We start from the raw sequence: 15,036 nt of genomic DNA on the forward strand, positions 1-15,036 counted from the left end.
GTCCTCTCGGCTTACGCCGATGACGTGCTCCTCGCGATAGAGGATCCCGCTGACCTGCGGAGGATGCGTGAGTGCCAGGAGATTTACTCGGCCGCGTCCTCCGCCAGGATCAACTGGGAGAAATGTTCCGGACTCCTGGTGGGTCAGTGGCGGGTGGACTCCCTGCCGGAGGAGCTCAGGCCTTTTGTCTGGAGCACGACCCATCTCCTCTATCTGGGAGTCTACCTTAGCCCTGACGAGGGAGCCTGGCCGGCGAACTGGCAGGAGCTGGAGGCCAAGGTCACCGCTCGCCTAGGGCGCTGGACAGGACTGCTCCGAGTGCTGTCCTACAGGGGTCGAGCGCTAGTCATAAACCAGCTGGTGGCCGCAATGTTGTGGTACCGGCTGGTCACTTTGACCCCTCCCCCTGCGTTTGTCGCCAAGATACAGAAGAAGCTGGTGGACTTCTTCTGGAACAACAGGAAGCACTGGGTCTCTGCCGCGGTCATGAGTCTCCCGCTTGAGGAGGGCGGTCAGTCGTTGGTGTGCGTTAGCGCCCAGCTTGCGACTTTCCGTCTTCAGACCCTGCAGAGATACCTTTACGTCGAGCCCCCTCCTAGGTGGTGTGCTCTGGCGAGGTATTTCTTCCGCCAGCAGCGCGACCTCAATTATGACACGCAGCTCCTGTTTGTGAACTTGGGGGGTGCCAGGACCGCCCTCCGGGAGCTGCCTGTCTTTTACAGGGAACTCATCAGGGTCTGGAACAAAGTCTCCACCAAGCGCAGCTCTCCGCCGGCTGGAGTGGCGGCCGTCCTGCAGGAACCGCTGCTCGGGAATCCGTACCTCCACGGCCGAGGTTTTATGTGGCGGTCGGAAGAGAGGGCTGTGGCTGGTGAGGTGACCAGGGTCAGGACCTGCTCGATGGCGGAGGAGCGGGCTGGATGGCGCCAGACACGCTGGCGCGGCGCCTAAATTCTGCCAACGTCCGCCACGCGGCCGATGCCATCGAGTCGCTAAAAACAGCTCTGGGCCCTGACTCCGTTAGGTGCATCGATGAGGCTCAAGCACGTAGGGAGATCCCGTCCGAACTGACCCCCGTCCGGACGGAATTCCTCATCGGCGCCAAACCCCGGAACCTCCCTCGGGGGCCGGCGCCTCACAACTTGAGCCGCCTCGGGGAAATCCCCTCCGTGCCTTTCAGTTCCGCGCGGAGGGGTTTCCTGTACGGGCTGCTCCTGCACACTCTCAACTTTGCCATCCTCGCCGGCCGTCCGGACACGCCATGGCGTACCATCTTGCCGTCCGGAGGAGGCGGGGGTCCCCGATGGAGGGCATTCTACGCAGGGGTCCTCCCACTATTCATCGGGGACTTGGCCTGGAGGGTGGTGCACGGAGCAGTGCCGTGCAACAAATTTCTAAGCCGGTTCATGGACTCCCAGGCCGCCTGCAATTTCTGCGGTCTGGAGGAGTCCGTGTTCCATGTTTTTATTGAGTGCACAAGGTTGCAGCCCCTGTTCCATTATTTGAAGGGGCTGCTCCTGAAATTCTGGCTGCACTTCAGTCCCACTCTCCTGATCTTTGGGCACCCTGTGCGGAGGGGAGCGGGTAGGTCCGAAGGCCTCCTCGTAGGACTGCTCCTGGGCACGGCCAAGGGTGCCATCAGCCGGTCCAGGCAGCGGGCGGTCGAGGGGGTCGTTCAACCTGACTGCCTGCCTCTCTTCCGCTCTTACAGGGTGTCCTTGGAGATGGAGCACGCGGTGTCCACCGGTACGCTCGCGGCCTTCCGCGAGAGGTGGGCACCGGAGGGACTGGAGTACATCATCACGCCCGGCAACCAAATTTTAATTTGATTTTACGTTTTAAAGTTTAATTTGTTTTCATTGCCGGTGCTTTTAGTGTCCCACTCCCCTTTTATAGGGGGCACTGGAAAAATTTGATTTTAGCGCCCCAAAAGAACCCAAAAAAAAAAGGGGCCTTGAAAATGTCTGCTGTGTCACCCAGGTCGGATGGCATGGTTTTAATGTTTATGTTTTTGCAGGTAAACTCAAAAGAGTTTCATGCACAAGGAGGCAGCGGCCGCGTGGCCTAATGGATAAGGCGTCTGACTTCGATTATAACAGCAAAGGTTTCAGAAAATTGCAGGTTCGAGTCCTGCCGTGGTCAACTTAACTCGCCACGTTAAATTTTACTCTAGAAGAGTTTCATGCACAAGGACCCCCAGGTCCCTCTGCACCGCAGCATGTTGTAATTTCTCCCCATTCAAATAATATTCCCTTTTAATGTTTTTTTTCCAAGGTGGATGACCTCACACTTTCCGACATTGTATTCCAACTGCCAAACCTTAGCCCATTCGCTTAACCTATCTAAATCTCTTTGCAGCCTCTCTGTGTCCTCTACACAACCCGCTTTCCCACTAATCTTTGTGTCATCTGTAAATGTTGTTACACTACACTCTGTCCCCTCTTCCAGGTCATCTATGTATATTGTAAACAGTTGTGGTCCCAGCACCGATCCATGTGGCACACCACTAACCACCGATTTCCAACCCGAAAAGGACCCATTTATCCCGACTCTCTGATTTCTGTCAGCCAGCCAATTCTCGATGCATGCTAATACATTTCCTCTGACTCCGCGTACCTTTATCTTCTGCAGTAACCTTTTGTGTGGCACCTTATCGAATGCCTTTTGAAAATCTAAATACACCACATCCATCGGTACACCTCTATCCACCATGCTCATTATATCCTCAAGGAATTCCAGTAAATTAGTTAAACATGATTTCCCCTTCATGAATCCATGTTGCATCTGCTTGATTGCACTATTCCTATCTAGATGTCACACTATTTCTTCCTTAATGATAGTTTCAAGCATTTTCCCCCACTACAGATGTTAAACTAACCGGCCTATAGTTACCTGCCTTTTGTCTGCCCCCTTTTTTAAACAGAGGCGTTACATTAGCTGCCTTCCAATCCGCTGGTACCTCCCCAGAGTCCAGAGAATTTTGGTAGATTATAACGAATGCATCTGCTATAACTTCCGCCATCTCTTTTAATACCCTGGGATGCATTTCATCAGGACCAGGGGACTTGTCTACCTTGTGTCCCATTAGCCTGTCCAGCACTACCCCGCTAGTGATAGTGATTGTCTCAAGGTCCTCCCTTCCCACATTCCTGTGACCAGCAATTTTTGACATGGTTTCTGTGTCTTCCACTGGGAAGACCGAAGCAAAATAATTGTCTAAGGTCTCAGCCATTTCCACATTTCCCGTTATTAAATCCCCCTTCTCATCTTCTAAGGGACCAATATTTACTTTAGTCACTCTTCTCCGTTTTATATATCTGTAAAAGCTTTTACTATACGTTTTTATGTTTTGCGCAAATTTACTTTCGTAATCTATCTTTCCTTTCTTTATTGCTTTCTTAGTCATTCTTTGCTGTCGTTTAAATTTTTCCCAATCTTCTATTTTCCCACTAACCTTGGCCACCTTATTCGCATTGGTTTTTAATTTGAATCTCTCCTTTATTTCCTTGGTTATCCACGGCTGGTTATCCCTTCTCTTACCGCCCTTCTTTTTCACTGGAATATATTTTTGTTGAGCACTATGAAAGAGCTCCTTAAAAGTCCTCCACTGTTCCTCAATTGTGCCACCGTTTAGTCTGTGTTTCCAGTCTACTTTAGTAAACTCTGCCCTCGTCCTACTTTAGTCCCCTTTGTTTAAGCATAGTACGCTCATTTGAGACACTACTTCCTCACCCTCAATCTGTATTACAAATTCAACCATACTGTGATCACTCATTCCGAGAGGATCTTTTACTAGGTGATCGTTTATTATTCCTGTTTCATTACACAGGACCAGATCTAAGATAGCTTGCTCCCTTGTAGGTTCTGTAACATACTGTTCTAAGAAACAATCCCGTATGCTTTCTATGAATTCCTCCTCCAGGCTACCCCGTGCGATTTGATTTGACCAATCGATATGTAGGTTAAAATCCCCCATGATTACTGCCATTCCTTTTTCACATGCCTCCATTATTCCCTTGATTATTGCCCGCCCCACCGTGAAGTTATTATTTGGGGGCCTATAAACTACGCCCACCAGTGACTTTTTCCCCTTACTATCTCTAATCTCCACCCACAATGATTCAACATTTTGTTCATTAGAGCCAATATCATCTCTCACAACTGCCCTGATATCATCCTTTATTAACAGAGCTACCCCACCTCCTTTCCCTTCTTGTCTATCTTTCCGAATCGTCAGATACCCCTGTATGTTTAATTCCCAGTCTTGGCCACCCTGCAACCACGTTTCTGTAATGGCCACCAAATCATACCCATTTGTAATGATTTGAGCCGTCAACTCATTTACTTTATTTCGAATGCTGCGTGCGTTTAGGTAGAGTGTTTTAATTCTAGTTTTTAAACCATGATTTTTAGTTTTGACCCCTCCTGCAGCCCATTTACATTCAGTGGCCCTTTTTGTTTTTTGCCTTGGGTTTCTCTGCCCTCCACTTTTACTCATCTCCTTTCTGTCTTTTGCTTTTGTCTCCTTTTTGTTTCCCTCTGTCTCCCTGCATTGGTTCCCATCCCCCTGCCATATTAGTTTAACTCCTCCCCAACAGCACTAGCAAACACTCCCCCTAGGACATTGGTTCCAGTCCTGCCGAGGTGCAGACCGTCCGGTTTGTACTGGTCCCACCTCCCCCAGAACCGGTTCCAATGCCCCCGGAATTTGAATCCCTCCCTGCTGCACCACTACTCAAGCCACATATTCATCTGAGCTATCCTGCGATTCCTACTCTGACTAGCACGTGCCACTGGTAGCAATCCTGAGATTACTACTTTTGAGGTCCTACGCTTTAATTTAGCTCCTAGCTCCTTAAATTCGTCTCGTAGGATGTCATCCCGTTTTTTATCTGTATCGTTGGTACCAATGTGCACCACGACAACTGGCTGTTCACCCTCCCTTTTCAGAATGTCCTGCACCTGCTCCGAGACATCCTTGACCCTTGCACCAGGGAGGCAACATACCATCCTGGAGTCTCGGTTGCGGCCGCAGAAACGCCTATCTATTCCCCTCACCATCGAATCCCCTATCACTATCGCTCTCCCACTCTTTTTCCTGCCCTCCTGTACAACAGAGCCAGCCACGGTGCCATGAACCTGGCTGCTGCTGCCCTCCCCTGATGAGTCATCCCCCTCAACAGTACCCAAAGCGGTGTATCTGTTTTGCAGGGGGATGACCGCAGGGGACCCCTGCACTCCCTTCCTTGCACTGCTCTTCTTGTTGTCTTCCATTCCCTATCTGGCTGTGTACCCTTTACCTGCGGTAAGACCAACTCACTAAATATATTCACGTCATTCTCAGCATCGTGGATGCTCCAGAGTGAATCCACCCTCAGCTCCAACTCCGCAGCTGGAGGCGGATACACTTCCCGCACACGTAGTCGTCAGGCACACCAGAAGTGTCCCTGAGTTCCCACATGGTACAGGAGGAGCATATCACGTGACCGAGCTCTCCTGCCATGACTTAACCCTTAGATACACTTAAATTGGCAACAACAATGCTAAAGTTTACTCACTGATATAGAAGAGAAAAAAGAAAAACTACTCACCAATCACCAGCCAATCACTTACCCACTTGGCTGTGACGTCACCTTTCTGTTTCTTTCGACTTCTTTTTTTCCCTCTCCCTGTAACTGCACAAGTCACGGCCTTTTATAGTCCTCTCGCCGACCCCGGACTCGCGCTGCTCCGAGCTCCCTCCTCCTCGAACTGCTCGACTCCCGCTGGCCTTTATAGTCCTCTCACCGACCCCGGACTCGCGCTGCTCCGAGCTCCCTCCTCCTCGAACTGCTCGACTCCCGCTGGCCTTTATAGTCCTCTCACCGGCCCCGGACTCTCACTGCTCCGAGCTCCCTCCTCCTCGACTGACTGCTCGAACTGCCTGACTCCCGCTGGCCTTTATAGGCCTCTCGCCGACCCCGGACTCGCGCTGCTCCGAGCTCCCTCCTCCTCGAACTGCTCGAACTGCCTGACTCCCGCTGGCCTTTATAGGCCTCTCACCGACCCCGGACTCTCACTGCTCCGAGCTCCCTCCTCCTCGAACTGCCTGACTCCCGCTGGCCTTTATAGGCCTCTCGCTGACCCCGGACTCTCACTGCTCCGAGCTCCCACCTCCTCGAACTGCCTGACTCCCGCTGGCCTTTATAGGCCTCTCGCTGACCCCGGACTCTCACTGCTCCGAGCTCCCTCCTCCTCGAACTGCCTGCTCGAACTGCCTGACTCCCGCTGGCCTTTATAGGCCTCTCGCTGACCCCGGACTCTCACTGCTCCGAGCTCCCACCTCCTCGAACTGCTCGACTCCCGCTGGCCTTTATAGGCCTCTCGCTGACCCCGGACTCTCACTGCTCCGAGCTCCCTCCTCCTCGAACTGCTCGAACTGCCTGACTCCCGCTGGCCTTTATAGGCCTCTCACCGACCCCGGACTCGCGCTGCTCCGAGCTCCCACCTCCTCGAACTGCTCGACTCCCGCTGGCCTTTATACGCCTCTCACCGACCCCGGACTCGCGCTGCTCCGAGCTCCCTCCTCCTCGAACTGCCTGCTCGAACTGCCTGACTCCCGCTGGCCTTTATAGTCCTCTCGCTGACCCCGGACTCTCACTGCTCCGAGCTCCCGCCTCCTCGAACTGCTCGACTCCCGCTGGTCTTTATAGGCCTCTCACCGATCCCGGACTCTCACTGCTCCGAGCTCCCGCCTCCTCGAACTGCCTGACTCCCGCTGGCCTTTATAGGCCTCTCGCTGACCCCGGACTCTCATTGCTCCGAGCTCCCACCTCCTCGAACTGCCTGACTCCCGCTGGCCTTTATAGGCCTCTCGCTGACCCCGGACTCTCACTGCTCCGAGCTCCCACCTCCTCGAACTGCCTGACTCCCGCTGGCCTTTATAGGCCTCTCGCCGACCCCGGACTCGCGCTGCTCCAAGCTCCCTCCTCCTCGACTGACTGCTCGAAGTGCTTGATTCCCGCTGGCCTTTATAGGCCTCTCGCCGACCCCGGACTCGCACTGCTACGAGCTCCTGCCTCCTCGACTGACATTGGTTCCAGTCCTGCCCATGTGCAGACAATCCGGTTTGTACTGGTCCCACCTCCCGCAGAACTGGTTCCATTGTCCCAGGAATTTGAATCCCTCCCTCCTGCATCACTCCTGAAGCCACGTATTCATCTGAGCTATCCTGCGATTCCTACTCTGACTACATTACATCAAAATCCTAAAGGGGTAAAGTGTGTTGAAAAAAACAAGCCTGAAAGCTCTGTGCCTCAATGCGAGGAGTATTCGGAATAAGGTGGATGAATTAACTGTGCAGATAGCAGTTAACGGATATGATGTAATTGGCATCACAGAGACATGGCTCCAGGGTGACCAAGTCTGGGAACTCAAAATCCAGGGATTTTCAACATTTAGGAAGGATAGACAGAAAGGAAAAAGAGGCGGGGTGGCGTTGCTGGTTAAAGAGGAAATTAATGCAATAGTAAGGAAAGACATTAGCTTGGATGATGTGGAATCGGTATGGGTGGAGCTGCAGAATACTAAAGGGCAGAAAACGCTAGTGGGAGTTGTGTACAGACCACCAAACAGTCGTAGTGAGGATGGGGACAAAATCAAACAAGAAATTAGTGATGTGTGCAATAAAGGTACAGCAGTTATCATGGGCGACTTTAATCTACATATTGATTGGGCTAACCAAACTGGTAGCAATGCGGTGCAGGAGGATTTCCTGGAGTGTATTAGGGATGGTTTTCTCGATCAATATGTCGAGGAACCAACCAGAGAGCAGGCCATCCTAGACTGGGTGATGTGTAATGAGAAAGGACTAATTAACAATCTTGTTGTGTGAGGCCCCTTTGGGAAGAGCGACCATAATATGGTAGAATTCTTTATTAAGATGGAGAGTGACACAGTTAATTCAGAGACTAGGGTCCTGAACTTGGGGAAAGGTAACTTCAATGGTATGAGACATGAATTGGCTAGAATAGACGGGCAAATGATACTTAAAGGGTTGACGGTGGATCGCCAATGGCAAACTTTTAAAGATCACATGGATGAACTTCAACAATTGTACATCCCTGTCTGGAGTAAAAATAAAATGGGGAAGGTGGCTCAACCGTGACTAAGAAGGGAAATTAAGGATAGTGTTAAATCCAAGGAAGAGGCATATAAATTGGCCAGAAAAAGCAGCAAACCTGAGGACTGGAAGAATTTTGTAATACAGCAGGAGGACAAAGGGTTTAATTAGGAGGGGGAAAATAGAGTATGATTGGAAGCTTGATGGGAACATAAAAACTGACTGCAAAAGCTTCTATAGATATGTGAAGAGAAAAAGTGAAAACAAACGTAGGTCCCTTTCAGTCAGATTCAGGTGAATTTATAATGGGTAACAAAGAAATGGCAGACCAGTTGAAAAAGTACTTTGGTTCTGTCTTCACGAAGGAAGACTGAAATAACATTCTGGAAATACCAGGGGACCGAGGGTCTAGTGAGAAGGAGGAACTGAAGGATATCCTTATTAGTCAGGAAATTGTGTTGGGGAAATTGATGGGATTGAAGGCTGATAAATCCCTGGGGTCTGAGAGTCTGCATCCCAGAGTACTTAAGGAAGTGGCCCTAGAAATAGTAGATGCATTGGTGATCATTTTCCAGCAGTCTATCGACTCTGGATCAGTTCCTATGGACTGGAGGGTAGCTAATGTAACGCCACTTTTTAAAAAGGAGAGAGAGAGAGAAAACCGGTAATTATAGACTGGTTAGGCTGACATGAGTAGTGGGGAAAATGTTGGAATTAATCATTAAGGATGAAATAGCAGCGCATTTGGAAAGCAGTGACAGGATCGGACCAGGTCAGCATGGATTTATGAAAGGGAAATCCTGCTTGACAAATCTTCTGGAATTTGTTAAGGATGTACCTCGTAAAGTGGACAAGGGAGAACCAGTGGATGTGATGTATTTGGACTTTCAAAAGGCTTTTGACAAAGTCCCACACAAGAGATTGGTGTGCAAAATCAAAGCACATGGTACTGGGGGTAACGTACTGACGTGGATAGAGAACTGGTTGGCAGACAGGAAGCAGAGAGCCGGGATAAATGGGTCCTTTTCAGAATGGCAGGCAGTGACTAGTGGGGTGCCGCAGGTCTCAGAGCTGGGACCCCAGTTCTTTCCAATACATATTGATGATTTAGATGAAGGAATTGAATATAATATCTTCAAGTTTGCAGATGACACTAAGCTGGGTGGCGGTGTGAGCTGTGAGGGGGACACTAAGAAGCTGTCGGGTGATTTGGACAGGTTAGGTGAGTGGGCAAATGCATGGCAGATGCAGTATAATGTGGATAAATGTGAGGTTATCCATTTTTGGGGCAAAAACATGAAGGCAGAATATTATCTGAATGGTGACAGATTAGGAAAAGGGGAGGTGCAACGAGACCTGGGTGTCATGGTTCATCAGGCATTGAAAGTTGGCATGTAGGTACAGCAGGCGGTGAAGGCGGCAAATGGTATGTTGGCCTTCAGAGCGAGAGGATTTGAGTATAGGAGCAGGGAGGTCTTACTGCAGTTGTACAGGGCCTTGGTGAGGCCTCACCTGAAATATCGTGTACAGTTTTGGTCTCCTAATCTGAGGAAAGACATTCTTACTATTCAGGGAGTGCAGCGAAGGTTCACCAGACTGATTCCAGGGATGGCGGGATTGACATATGAGGAGAGACTGCATCAACTGAGCCTTTATACATTGGAGTTTAGAAGGATGAGAGGGGATCTCACAGAAACTTACAAGATTCTGACAGGACTGGACAGGTTAGATACAGGAAGAATGTTCCCGATGTTGGGGAAGTCCAGAACCAGGGGACATAGTCTTACAATAAGGGATAGGCCATTTCGGACTGAGATGAGGAGAAACTTCTTCACTCAGAGAGTTGTTAACCTGTGGAATTCCCTGCCGCAAGAGTTGTTGATGCCGGTTCATTGGATACAGTCAAGAGGGAGTTAGATATGGCCCATATGGCTAAAGGAATCAAGGGGTATGGAGAGAAAGCAGGAATGTGATACTGAGGGAATGATCAGCCATGATCTTATTGAATTGTGGTGCAGGCTCGAAGGACCGAATGGCCTACTCCTGCACCTATTTGCTATGTTTCTATGTTTCTAATCCCGTCAGAATTTTACATGCTTCTATGAGATCCCCTATCCTTCATCTAAATTCCAATGAATATAAGCCTAGTCGATCCAATCTTTCTTCTCATTTCAGTCCTCCAATCCCTGGAATCAGTCTGGTGAACCTTCGCTGCACTTCCTCAATAGCAAGAATGTCCTTCCTCAGATTAGGAAACCAAAACTGAACACAATATTCCAGGTGTGGTCGCAGCAAGGCCCTGTACAACTGCAGCAAGACCTCCCTGCTCCTACACTCAAATACGCTCGCTATGAAGGCCAACATACCATTTGCTTTCTGAGCTGCCTGCTGTACCTGCATGCCCACTTTCAATGACTGATGTACCATGACATCCAGGTCTCGTTGCAGCTTCCCTTTTACCGATCTGTCACCATTCAGATAATCTGCCTTCCTGTTTTTGCCAGCAAAGTGGATAACCTCACACTTATCCACATTATACTGCATCTGCCATGCATTTGCCCACTCACCGAACCTGTCCAAGTCACCCTGCAGCCTTTTAGCGTCCACCTCTCAGCTCGCACCGCCACCAATTTATTGTCATCTGCAAACCTGGAAATATTACATTCAATTCCTTTGTCTAAATCATTAATATATATTGTAAATATCTGGGGTCCCAGCACTGAACCATGTAGTACCCCATTCGTCACTGCCTGACATTTTGAAAAAGTCCCTGTTTATTCCCACACTTTGCTTCCTGTCTGTCAACCAGTTCTTTATCCACATCAATACATTACACCCAATCCCATGTGCCTTAATTTTGCACACTAATCTCATCGGGTTAGATACAGTGAAAAGCTCCCTCTACACTGCCCCATCAAACATTCCCAGGGCAGGTAAAGCTCGGGGTTAGATACAGAGTAAAGATCCCTCTACACTGTCCATCAAACAGTCCCAGGGCAAGCACAACATGGGTTAGATACAGAGTAAAGCTCCCTCTACACTGTCCCATCAAACACTCCCAGGGCAGGTACACGGGGTTAGATACAGAGTAAAGCTCCTTCTACACTGTCCCATCAAACACTCCCAGGGCAGGTACAGCATGCCTTAGATACAGAGTAAAGCTCCCTCTAACCTGTCCCATCAAACATTCCCAGGGCAGGTACAGCTCAGGGTTAGATACAGAGTAAAGATCCCTCTACACTGTCCCATCAAACAGTCCCAGGGCAAGCACAACATGGGTTAGATACAGAGTAAAGCTCCCTCTACACTGTCCCATCAAACACTCCCAGGGCAGTTACACGGGGTTAGATACAGAGTAAAGCTTCCTCTACACTGCCCCATCAAACACTCCCAGGGCAGGTATAGCATGCCTTAGATACAGAGTAAAGCTCCCTCTGCACTGTCCCATCAAACATTCCCAGGGCAGGTACAGCTCGGGGTTAGATACAGAGTAAAGATCGCTCTACACTGTCCATCAAACAGTCCCAGGGCAAGCACAACATGGGTTAGATACAGAGTAAAGCTCCCTCTACACTGTTCCATCAAACACTCCCAGGGCAGGGTACAGTGGGTTAGATACGGAGTAAAGCTCCCTCTACACTGTCCCATCAAACCTCCCAGGGCAGATACAGCACATGCTAGATACAGCATAAAGCTCGGTCTAAACTGTCCCAATCACAACTCATAGTCCAGATACAGCACGCATTAGATTACAGAGTAAAGCTTCTAGTACACTGCCCCATCAAACACTCCCATAGCAGCTACACCACGTGTTTGATACAGAGTAAAGCTCCTTCTACCTTATCCCCTCAAACACTCCCAGGGCAGGCACAGCATGGGTGAGATACAGAGTAAAGCTCTATACATTGCCCCATCAAACACTCCCAGGGCAGGTAATGCACGGGGTTAGATACAGAGTAAAGCTCCCTCTACACTGTTCCATCAAACACTCCAAGGGCAGGTAATGCACGGGGTTAGATACAGAGTAAAGCTCCTTCTATATTATCCCCTCAAACACTCCCGGGGCAGGCACAGCATGGGTGAGATACAGAGTAAAGCTCCACCTACACTGCCCCATCAAACACTCCCAGGGCAGATAATGCACGGGGTTAAATACAGAGTAAAGCTCCCTCTACACTGTCTCATCAAACACTCCCAGGGCAGGTAATGCAGGGGGTTAGATACAGAGTAAAGCTCCCTCTGCACTGTCTCATCAAACACTCCCAGGGCAGGTACAGCATGGGTTTAGATACAGAGTAAAGCTCCCTCTACACTGTCTCATCAAACACTCCCAGGGCAGGTAATGCAGGGGGTTAGATACAGAGTAAAGCTCCCTCTGCACTGTCCCATCAAACACTCCCAGGGCAGGTACAGCATGGGTTTAGATACAGAGTAAAGCTCCCACTACACTGTCCCATCAAACACTCCCAGGGCAGGTAATGCATGGGGTTAAATACAGAGTAAATCTCCCTCTGCACTGTCCCATCAAACACTCCCAGGGCAGGTAATGCATGGGGTTAGATACAGATTAAAGCTCCCTCTGCACTGTCCCATCAAACACTCCCAGGGCAGGTACAGCACGGGTTTAGATACAGAGTAAAGCTCCCTCTACACTGTCCCATCAAACACTCTCAGGGCAGGTAATGCACGGGGTTAGATACAGAGTAAAGCTCCCACTCCACTGTCCCATCAAACACTCCCAGGGCAGGTAATGCACGGGGTTAGATACAGAGTAAAGCTCCCTCTGCACTGTCCCATCAAACACTCCCAGGGCAGGTACAGCATGGGTTTAGATACAGAGTAAAGCTCCCACTACACTGTCCCATCAAACACTCCCAGGGCAGGTACAGCTCGGGGTTAGATACAGAGTAAAGGTCCCTCTACACTGTCCACCAAACAGACCCAGGGCAAGCACAACATGGGTTAGATACAGAGTAAAGCTCCCTCTACACTGTCCCATCAAACCTCCCAGGGCAGATACAGCACGTGCTAGATAGAGCATAAAGCTCGGTCTACACTGTCCCAATCACAACTCATAGTCCAGATACAGCACGCATTCGATTACAGAGTAAAGCTTCTAGTACACTGCCCCATCAAACACTCCCATAGCAGCTACACCACGTGTTTGATACAGAGTAAAGCTCCTTCTACCTTATCCCCTCAAACACTCCCAGGGCAGGCATAGCATGGGTCAGATACAGAGTAAAGCTCTATCTACACTGCCCCATCAAACACTCCCAGGGCAGGTAATGCACGGGGTTAGATACAGAGTAAAGCTCCCTCTGCACTGTCCCATTAAACACTCCCAGGGCAGTTACAGCACGTGTTTAGATACAGAGTAAAGCTCCCTCTACACTGTCCCATCAAACACTCCCAGGGCAGGTAATGCATGGGGTTAAATGCAGAGTAAAGCTCCCTCTGCACTGTCCCAGCAAACACTCCCAGGGCAGGTACAGCACGGGGTTAGATACAGAGTAAAGCTCCCTCTCCATTGTCCCATCAAACACTCCCAGGGCAGGTAATGCACGGGGTTAGATACAGAGTAAAGCTCCCTCTGCACTGTCCCAACAAACACTCCCAGGGCAAGTAATGTATGGGGTTAGGTGTACATTAACTCTCCATTTACATTGTCCCAATCAACACTTGATGTTCAGAAAAGGGAAGTGTTCTAAACAGAGGATAGTTCCGTGTAAACGGTGACATCCAGCACTCCAATGACAATCAGAGCCCAGCTTCGATACATTTTAAAGCTCCCTCTACACTGTCCTGAAATACATACCTAGGTCAGGTAAAGTGCACATTAGAAACAGATCGAAGTTCGCTCTACACTATCCCGTCAAACACTTCCAGGGCAGGTGCAGCATGCATTAGATGCAAATTTCCTTCTCCACTGTCGCATTAAACAATCCCGAATTACTCTGCATCGAACCGATCCCGTACCTGCCCTGGGTGTTTTGCTTTATTCGTTCTGGGATGTTGGTGTCTGTGACAAGTCCAGCATTAATTGTCCCCCATAATTGACATTACATCCCTGCAGTCGGTGTGTTGAAGGTTCACTCACAGTGCTGTAAAGGAGAGAGTTCCAGGATTTAGACCTCGTGACGATGAAAGAACGTCGATATATTTCCAAGTCCGGGTGGTGTGTAACTTCGAGGGGAACTTGCAGGTGGTTGTGTTCCCATGCGCCTGCTGCCCTTGTCCATCTAGGTTTTAGAGTTTGGGAGTTTGGGAGGAGCTACTAAAGAAGCATTGGTGAGTTGCCACAGTGCATCTTATAGAGGGTCTACACTGAGCCACGGTGTGACAGTGGTGGAGGGAATGAATGATTCAGGGGTGGATGGGATACAAACCATGCAGGCTGCTTTGTCCTTGATGGTGTCGGGCTTCTGGAGTCTTTTTGGAGCTGCATTCCTCCAGGCAATTGGAGCATATTCCATCACACTCCTGATGTGTGTCTTGTAGATGGAGGAAAGGCTTTGGGGATTCGAGAGTTGTGATACACAGCACAGAATAATCCACATCTGATGTGTTCCTGTTGCCACGGTGTTGATGTGGCTCATCCAGTTAAGTTTCTGGTTAATGGTAACCACCAGGATGTCGATGATGGGGATTCGCAGATGGAAATGCCGTTGAATATCAATGGGAGCTGGTTAGACTCTCGCTTGTTGGAGACGGTCATTGCCTGGCACTTGTGTGGCGTGAATATAACTTGCCAATTATCAGCCCAAGCCTGAATGTCCTCCAGGTCTTGCTGCATGCGAGCATGGACTGCTTCATTATCTGAGGAGTTGTGAATGGAACTGAACATTGTGCAATTATACCCACTTGTGACATTCTGATGGAGGGAAGATCATTGATGAAGCAGGTGAAGATGGTTGAACCTCGGACATTGCCCT

The 15,036-nt window shown here is 49.7% G+C and overlaps 1 non-coding gene and 1 pseudogene across 1 annotated transcript; one reads left to right on the forward strand and one right to left on the reverse strand.

The window, feature by feature from the left end:
- Positions 1-15,036, reverse strand: part of LOC139266711 (scavenger receptor cysteine-rich domain-containing protein DMBT1-like) — a 285,380-nt pseudogene that overhangs the window by 128,511 nt on the left and 141,833 nt on the right.
- trnar-ucg (transfer RNA arginine (anticodon UCG)) lies at positions 2,054-2,142 on the forward strand. Its single transcript is given in 2 exon segments — positions 2,054-2,090; positions 2,107-2,142. It is a non-coding gene; the product is annotated as a tRNA-Arg (tRNA).

The sequence above is a fragment of the Pristiophorus japonicus genome, chromosome 7, assembly GCF_044704955.1.
Source record: "Pristiophorus japonicus isolate sPriJap1 chromosome 7, sPriJap1.hap1, whole genome shotgun sequence".
Classification (NCBI taxonomy): domain Eukaryota; kingdom Metazoa; phylum Chordata; class Chondrichthyes; family Pristiophoridae; genus Pristiophorus; species Pristiophorus japonicus.